Genomic DNA, 9,216 nt, shown 5'->3' on the forward strand with positions numbered 1-9,216 from the left:
ATATATGCTTCAAGATGGAGCTAATCTGAGAAGCAAAACAATTGGCAAACACACTCATCAATTCTTAACTAGCTTTAAAGTAAGGTGTACATGGAAGGGCTTTCCACAGAACAACAGCAAACATTTCCCACCATACTTACCAGACAACCTGCAAAAAAAAAACCAACAAATGACTGTCTAATTTTTAGGCTGGATTCACACCTAAGTGACGCCTATTCAGTGTGTTTTACGTGCGTCTTTTTTGAGAATTTTTGCACGCGTATGTTAAGTCTCGCGTTTTTGTGAGCATATTTTGGCACATTCATGTCAATGAGCAAAATGCGCATAATACACGTGCAAATAATCGCAACAGGCGTTTTCTATTGAGTCTATGGGATAAAACATGCTGAAATCAGCCCCTAAGTAACTCATGTAGTATTTTGTGCAACAGGTGTATTTCTGCTTGCGACAAAACGCTGACATGTGCACTGGGGTCATAGACATGAATGGGATTCCTAGTGTTGAGCTATTTGTTGCACTGATTTACAAGCAACAAACAGCTTAGGTGTGAAGGTGGCCTTAGGGTTAAAAAACAGAGGTTTTAGTTGCACATCTTTTGCAAAATAGGTGGAAGCTGCACTGCCTCTCAAGTCCCCTCTGTGTAGTGTAGTCCTAATAGTGCTAATCTACAAAAGCCTCCATCTTGGAGCATATATAGCAATGGACAAAGGCTTATAAAGGGCACTCACACCATGCTGAATGGTGGATGTGGCCAAATTGCGCTGCCAGTGGGAGGGCTTAAAGGGGTTTGGTAAAAGAAAAACCCTGAGCCTACTCTGCTCTAGGTAAGAGTATGTAACACACAGTGCAGGAGCCTCCCAGGCAAAAAAATCCCCCCTCCTCCCAATACAACCCCCCATAACAAATCCCCTACCCGTGAAATGCATATATGAAATGATGAACTGAAGTGCATGTATGCTGTGCACATGCTGCTACTGGCTGCTATCTGTAACTACTGGTCCCTGCTCCTCAGCGTCACTGTCCTCAACAGCCTCCACTTCCTCATCCCCCGAAGTCCATCTCCCAGGTGGAGTCACAGTCCTCTTCAGTGGTGAGTTCTTTGAAGATGACCCACTCCTCTCAGGAGGTTCCCCACTGGCAGAGCAGAGTTATAGTGTGTGTGTGTGCTGAGCTGCCACAGATAGTGGAGGAGAGAGGTGCACTGCCTTAGGGGCTATGACAGGAGGAGGAGAGAGTACAGCCCACACCTCTTCCCTGTGGTCTTGTCCTACCCGGTGTCAGCTCTCTGCTTCTATGGTGAGTGCTGGCATCATCAGTGTGACTCAAGTGAGTGACGTAATTTTATTTACAAACATTGTGTTGGAGAATAAATTCACCGGTATGGTAAGATCACTCAGATTCGTGATCATACCCCCCAAGCAGACACATAAAAGCACTCGATCAATCACTGCCTCTTCCCCCCTATAATCAATCAAATAAAAAAAGTGGGGTTTCATATGAGGCATCAAAGCATTACAGGTGAAACTCGAATAATTAGAATATCGTGCAAAAGTAATGGCAGTAATTGCTGCAAAAGGGGCCCAAACCAAGTACTGAGTACATATGCATGCTTGTACTTTTCAGAGGTCCGATATTGTTCTATGTACAATCCTTGTTTTATTGATTGCATGTAATAATCTACTTTTTTGAGGTTGTGGATTTGGGGTTCTTGGGGTTTTCATGAGCTGTAAGCCATAATCATCACAATTATGACAAATCACAGCTTGAACTATCTTGCTTTGCATGTAATGAGTCTCTCTCATATATTAGTTTCACCTTTTAAGTTGCATTAGTGAAATAAATGAACTTTGCACGATATTCTAATTATTCGAGTTTCACCTGTACTACATACATTTTTATGTTTAAAACATGATTCATTTCTTAGAAAAAAGTTTAAAATACATACATATAAGTGCATAGTATTCACACTAATCTACATATGGACATAACACAGTATTTCATCTGCCCAATAACAAACTACAGCCTGTGGTGATTCTTAATATCCATATGTCTAATCATTATACAAAATTCCAGTCCCCTATACTTGCTATAATTTTAGTATATAAGAGATAATCTCGTATTCCAGGGCTTGTAGTTGCAAATGCTTTCCAATGCGTTTCGGTTACACAAGCTCCGTCAGGGGAATTTTAATACGACAACCTTCTGATAGGAAAAACATGGATTGATATTTTTTTTTTTTATATTAGTCATTTACATATTTTCAAATATTTATACATAAGAGTAACTTACAGTAAATTTCAAACAAATTTTTTTTTTCAAATAGATATCTATCAACATGCGAGGATCAGAAGCAGCTGGGGACTACTGGTTGAAAAAAAGCCCCTAAGGCAAGCGTGGGTTAAATGGTCTCACCCGGACCATAGAAGGACAGGTATTCAGGAGTCAGGTGATCTTTTACTGTTATCATGAGGGGAAATGCATATGTTCATCAACCTTATATGGATTGTATTGAGAAAGACTCCCCTAATAATGTTATATGTGGTACCTTCAGAATCGGTCTCAGCTACCCCACACAACGGCTCTGGGGCTCCACACTAGCAGTGCCCACCAAGGCCTGCTCTGCCACTTCCTAGTGTCACTTTCAGACAGGCTTTAGCTTGTATAAGAACAACATTTTTGGCAAGCTTTTGTAAAGCAATTGTGAAGTTTTTGAACCATTCAGCTCCAGTTTGGGGCACTTTAAACAAGCTGTTAGCAGACAATGTTTTCAACGAGCTTCAGATTGTGATGATGCTTATCCAAACCTGCTAGCAGCTTGTTTACCATGACCATCAGCGCTCCCATAAGGATCTGTATTTAGCATTCCCAAACTGAAGCTGAAGGGTGCTTTAAAAGATTCATCAAAGCTCTACAATGCTCTGTAAAAGCTCGCTGTTCACATTGCTCTAATACAAGCTGAGGTCTCTGTGAACTAGGCCTCAGCGACCAATCAACACTTTATTAAGTCATGATGAAAATGTCTTCATGAATCCCTAAACATTCTGGCACATACCCCAGATTGCAGGCCACCACTCTAAGCCCTGGTTCACACCTAGGAGTTTTTGAGCAGTTCAAAAAGCACTTTTAACTGCCCAACACAAGAAATCCCATGATTTTCAATGGCCCTAGTTCACACCTGAGCAGAAAGACGCCAGCAGAAAAACGCCAAATGCCCGAAAAGATACAGGAACTTCTTTGGGCAGTTAAAAGCGCTTCTTTGCCCCATAGAGTTCATTGGAAATGCCCAAAAATGCGCAAACAGAAGCATGTTGCACATTTTCGTAAGCATTTTTTCCCGTTCATATGCGTGCTCTTCCAATGCCCACAATGGTTTATGAGCTGCCAATCAAAACGCGCGTCTTCATGTACACTCGTTAAAATGCACACATAAAAGCTCAAATAACCGCATGCTGTTAACGCGCGTATAAATTCGCAATAATGGTGCCGCCCAGGTGTGAACCCAGCCTAACCCTTTCAGTAGGTAATTAGCATTTTACATAACTGTAGCGGGAATGTAATGCAAACCTTTTTTTTCCTGGTTTCCAGACATTCAGATAGGAATCTATCCAGCAATCAGTACCTCTCATTTTCTTTTCCTTTTACAGCCATAAACACTGAGCTACAAATAATAGAAATTCCATTTAGTCAAAACCTGGCACATGAGACCAAAATTAATCGCTTAATCTAACTGAACAAAAGCCTCTTGTAAGGGTAATTGAATTAGTTCTACAAAACAATTCCGAAGTTTAAACTGTTTCGTATTTGTAAACGTCAACTGCACAGACTTTCCTTAAAGAGGAATTCTAGTAAAAAACACATTTCCAGTCACCAGTGCCAGTTTTTGCCTCAAAAGGTTTTGTTTGTTTTCTGCATAACCTGTCAATCATGCTATATAATGGCGTATTTTCTGTGCCTGCATATACAATTTTGTAGTCATTGCTTTGCCTCCTTTCACAGACTTAAAGGAGACCTGTACTGAGGGAAATACAAGTGGTTTCATTGCTGACCTCCTAAGAATATTAGATGTCTGGCTGTGTTTGGCTGTAATACTGATGCATGCAGATTAGAAAGTCACAGTGACATGTACCATTGTCAGAGTCCATTAAGAATAGTGAGTTTTTCTTGTGTTTTCACCCGCCTGACCGCTCTACAAACTGCTTTACTAGTCTGTTCACTCTCCACAATGTCTTTGTGAAGGCCTGAAAAAAAAATTAGTATGTTGTGTACCTGCGTTTCTCTGGTTGGATGATGGATGTAACCGCAAGCTGCCTGAACTTCTCCCGTTCTTGGTTATGCAACCAGTTTGTTCCCGGTGTTCTGGCTCGCAATAAGAAGTTTACCTGTGTATCTGAGCAGTCCCTCTCCCACACCTGCTCCTCTCAGGAGCCAGGCCACCAGTTTCTGTTGAGCTGGCACAGAATATTACATTACCTAGAGACAGAAAGTCGGGCCTCTGCGGTAGTAAAAATAGGTCCTACATGCTGAGCTGGTACACGAGGTAGCACCGCAGCCATCTGATCCAGAATGGTAGCCAGTGACTACTGTCGGGTATTCCTGGCTAGCCCATTCATGACTGAATCAAGAGAACAGGTTGAAAGGCGTAAGCTTTGCAAGCTGGCCCATGTTTTTGATTATTTTCAGACACTGGCACAGAAAGAGTGTAAGCTGCACCCGCTGCCCGTTTACCGGCATTTATTTTAGTCCACTTCTCCCACACCAGATCTTCAATCTAGTTTAAAAATAGGATTGTTAATGTTCTTCTTGAGGTGCCTGTAAAGCCTCTTCTTAGCGGAAGCTTCCACTGTTTCTTCCCATTGAAGAGCCTGTCTTATTGCCTTAACATATGGTTGCACGAGGCTGGAATCAAAGCCCCAAATAGATTCCTCTTTAGATTCCTCTCTGAACAAAATGTCCAATGTAGTTCTTACTTCTCACTTGTTGAAGTGGCTGAAAGGTCACCTGTTAGATTTCTAGCTCCATTGCTGGCTATGTTGATAGCTGCATGGAAGCTGTCTAGAAGCTGCTGTGAGGCATGTTTAACACAAGGTTTTACCTTGCAATACAGCGTTAGGGAAGGTCTAGCAGCGTCCTTACAAGGGCCATCAGATCCTAGATGGAGAGAATGACCTTCTGCGATGGTGCTGACAAAACTCTCCACCTGATCTAGAGGGTTGACATGAGTTGCAACCAGCTCCAGAAGGGTTTGAAGACAAAGCTTACACTAAATAACATCTATTACCTGAATTCAGTGAATACCGTTATCCATTGCTCCCTACCTTCTCCGTTCTGATGGATCTATGGGAGGTGACTGCTCCATGCTGTAGTAACCTGCAGGCTTAGTCAAGATCCACAGCGTATGCAACAACATGCCACTTAGTGCTCAGCCCTTACCAGCCACGGCCATCTCCCACAGGTCCCCAGCCTGACCTAACCACTAGAGCAAGTGGCAGGAAGGAAGATATCTTTCAAGTACAGGTATTACCCCATCATAATAACACACTGCCTGCCTTTAAAAGGCCCTTCAGATTGTCACCTGTCAACGATTGCTCCTTCCCCTCCACAGCTACCAGTGTAATATCCGTACTCCATACATGGGATTGCAGCCTCTGCGGAATGTATTTCAAATTTCGCTCACAAATGGCGAGATAAGAGCAGCAGGGGTGGGGAAAGAGTGCAGATTGGAAGGGGTAATTCCATTTTCCCAAATTCGCCTGAGAAAGGGGAATTACCCTTTCATTTATTTTTATAGAAAATGTTGTTTTGATAAACATTTGCACAACTATCAGGGGAACCTACACAATCGGCAGCACTATCATTTTATTCTACCAGTCCTGCGCTTTGAGAAAATGTATGGTTTAGGGGGGTCTTTTACAAACTATGAAACATTATTTAAAAAGTGAAACATTGTAAAAATGGTCTGGTTGAGGTTAAATATGGAGAGCACGGCCCAAAGGGAAAAGGGTTAAATTGAACTTTTTACAACAGGTGTCATCACTGAGATCTGTGCAGCATAACCTATGGTGATCCGCCTGCCCTGGAACTACCATTGCTAACTTGTCAATGGCAGCCTTTAAATCGTGATTTCTACATTGTTTCATTCAGCCCTAAAACATTTCAGTGGACTTGCCTCAGTCATTGTCACCTTGTTTTTAATTAATCTAAAAAGTATCTGAATTTAGAAAGTATTTTCAAGGACAGGGGTGGAGGGTTTACAGCTGAAACTTTGGCAATGTGTACTGCAGTACAAAATGTTCCAGCTTTCGGCGGCTCCACTATAATATTATACATTTCACCTTTCACTAGATGACAGACACATTGTAACTATATATAATCCAGCTCAGAAAATTGTAATATTTTTGATATAACTGCTAAGGGAATGTGGTTTTGAAATGAAAGCTTTATATTGAAATAATCCTCATCCCACTAGGCTCTTAGAGTAAGTGACAGTAGGACAGCTCCGATCGGCACACTGTGATATGCAGTTCCTGCTTTGAACATGACAGCTTGCTGAGAGTCACTAACCTGACTCCACACTGTGTGTACATCTCTGTGTTCCAAGCCACAGCCATGACAAGTATTCGTATTCCTGCAACTTGGATGAATACACATTGTTTCCTACTAGGCCTGTATAAGCTGCAAGCAACAGATGGCACTCAGCATGTGTCCCTGACGCTTCAAGACGTCGCTGACACACTGGCCAGATAGTGTGTACTGAGACAAGCAGCTCTGAATTCACATATGATTAGCATAGTGTCAGCTCTGTGCCATGCTATACCATGCTGAAGCCCCGGCATCTATGACTGCATGTGCTGCAGTCCCTCATCAGACCACACACATGTCCCAGAATACACAGACAAGCCACGCAGTAGAACAAAGCTGTAAGCACCGGCCCGTCTGGATTTAAAGCTGAACTTCAGGATAAGCAAATCTTGTCTAAATATAAGAGGCATGTGTATTCTTTCTTCGATCTTGGTGTGCTTTGTGTATTTCTTTGAGATCTGTGCAGGAGCTTCCTGTAATAAACACCTATCACTGCTGTTCTCTGTCTATGTGCAGTGTGACTGGTCTTGTCTCCGCCCCACCTATTGTTTTCTACAGGCCTGATTCATACCATGGGGTGATACTTTGTATCACCCCATTACAAAGTATCTATGGTCAAAAACTCAAAATAAAACCTGTATTTCTATATCGAATGTCAATAAGTTCTATCCCACTACTAATAGCCATATCCATCTAACAGTTTGTAAACTTACTTATTGCAGATGCCCATAGGATGTACTTCCTCAATGCACTGACACAACTTCACTCAGCCCTCTGACTATGAACTTCATGTGTCACAACTCTCACAGAGCCTGCCTTCTGAACTACAACTCAACGTCTGAACAATGGAACATTATCATTGCTTGCTGGAAGCAGTGCATGATGGGATATGCAGTCTTGAGAAATTGAGATTGCATCACATCAAGCAGTAGCCAAAGAGATGCAAAGCATGCTAGGAATCCAGGAAGTTGATGAGTGATGGGCAGACAGAAGGCAGCACTCACTACATAAAAAGGATTTATTCAAGTCAGTTTAGAGTGTATTATCAAAAACAAATCTAGTGTGTATTCCGATTACAATGCTGATGTTATAAGAGGATAATATATGCTGGGACTTTACAACTCCTTTAAGTCTTTGCAGAGTCTTATATATGTAGAATAGTCATAAACCATTTATTGCCAATTGCAGAAGCGTGCCACTTGAAAGTTGTTCACGATGATAACTCATCAACTTATGAAGCAAATACACTATTTCTGCCAATACGTGAAGACTTAGCCTAGAAAATCCAGCAAGGGTATTTCTGAAAATAGAGAAAGAAGGCGTCTCAAGTCAAGTGTTATTATTCGTTGCAATAAATGTTATCATAAACCGTATTGAATGTATCCATTACCACTCTACAATGATAAGCCATAACATAACTTGGGCAACCACCATTACATGGTTTGGCCAAAAGGTAACCAATTTAGTACCAAGATTTCCAAAGAGATTTTTCTGGTTTGGACAAGATCCTAGTCCTAGTCAGCAGAGTCACTTTAGCATCCTACCTTACTGAAAAGGATCTTCTGGACTTTCTTCCTTTTCATTGATCTAAAAAATAAATATATAATATTTACAAAGGGCATACAAGCCTGAACCTTCCTTGATATCACCTTCCCGAAATCGCCAGGACGGTAGCTTTCAGATTAGGAGAGAGCAGGCTATCAGTGTCAGTCAATGAGGGTGCTCTTGCTTTGTGCAGTGCTGTCAGTTAACAGTAGGGACATCCATACAGAAGGGAGGCACAGAGAGATTACCTTATCAAAGGCACCAATCAGTAGGCTGGGGAAGGTGTACTAGAGCAGCCTTTCTCCACCAGGATGATGTGGCACACTGGTATGCCTTCTGGCTTTGTCAGAGCTGCCCTCAAATTTTCACACAGTGTCATTAATTTCCATGGTGCAGGCGAGCCAGCCACCAGCAGCATGGAAATGCATGATGCTAATCCAGGGGGGTTCCATCCAGGACCTCCCTGAGCATTCAGAAGAGGGCAGGAGTCCACATCTGTCCAGACCTGCCCCACATCCTGCCTCCTGCCATGCTGCCTTAGCTGTACTGTGGGGATGATTAAAAGATATAACTCTGATGTGAACAGAGGGCTCCTGATGTGAAGGAGGCTTCTGATGTGAAATGGGGCTACTGATGTGAAGGAAGCTCCTGATGTGAAAGGAGGGCTCCTGATGTGAAGGAGGCTTCTTATGTGAAAGAAGGGCTCCTGATGTGAAGGAAGCTTCTGATGTGAAGGGGGACTCCTGATGTGAACAGAGGGCTCCTGATGTGAAGGGGGGCTTCTGATGTGAAGGAGGCTCCCCATGTGAAGGGGGGCTCCTGATGTGAAGGAAGCTCCTGATGTGAAAGGAGGGCTCCTGATGTGAAAGGAGGGCTCCTGATGTGAAGGAAGCTTCTGATTGGAAGGGGGGCTCCTGGTGTGAAAGGAGGGCTCCTGATGTGAAGGAAGTTTCTGATGTGAAGGGGGGCTCCTGATGTGAACAGAGGGCTCCTGATGTGAAGGGGGGGCTCCTGATGTGAACAGAGGGCTGCCGATATGAAGGGGGGCACCTGATGTGAAGTAAACTTCTGATGTGAAGGGGGGCTCCTGAT

The sequence above is a fragment of the Nanorana parkeri genome, unplaced genomic scaffold (genome assembly GCF_000935625.1).
Source record: "Nanorana parkeri isolate BGI_ZX_2015 unplaced genomic scaffold, ASM93562v1 scaffold522, whole genome shotgun sequence".
NCBI classification, from domain to species: Eukaryota; Metazoa; Chordata; class Amphibia; order Anura; family Dicroglossidae; genus Nanorana; species Nanorana parkeri.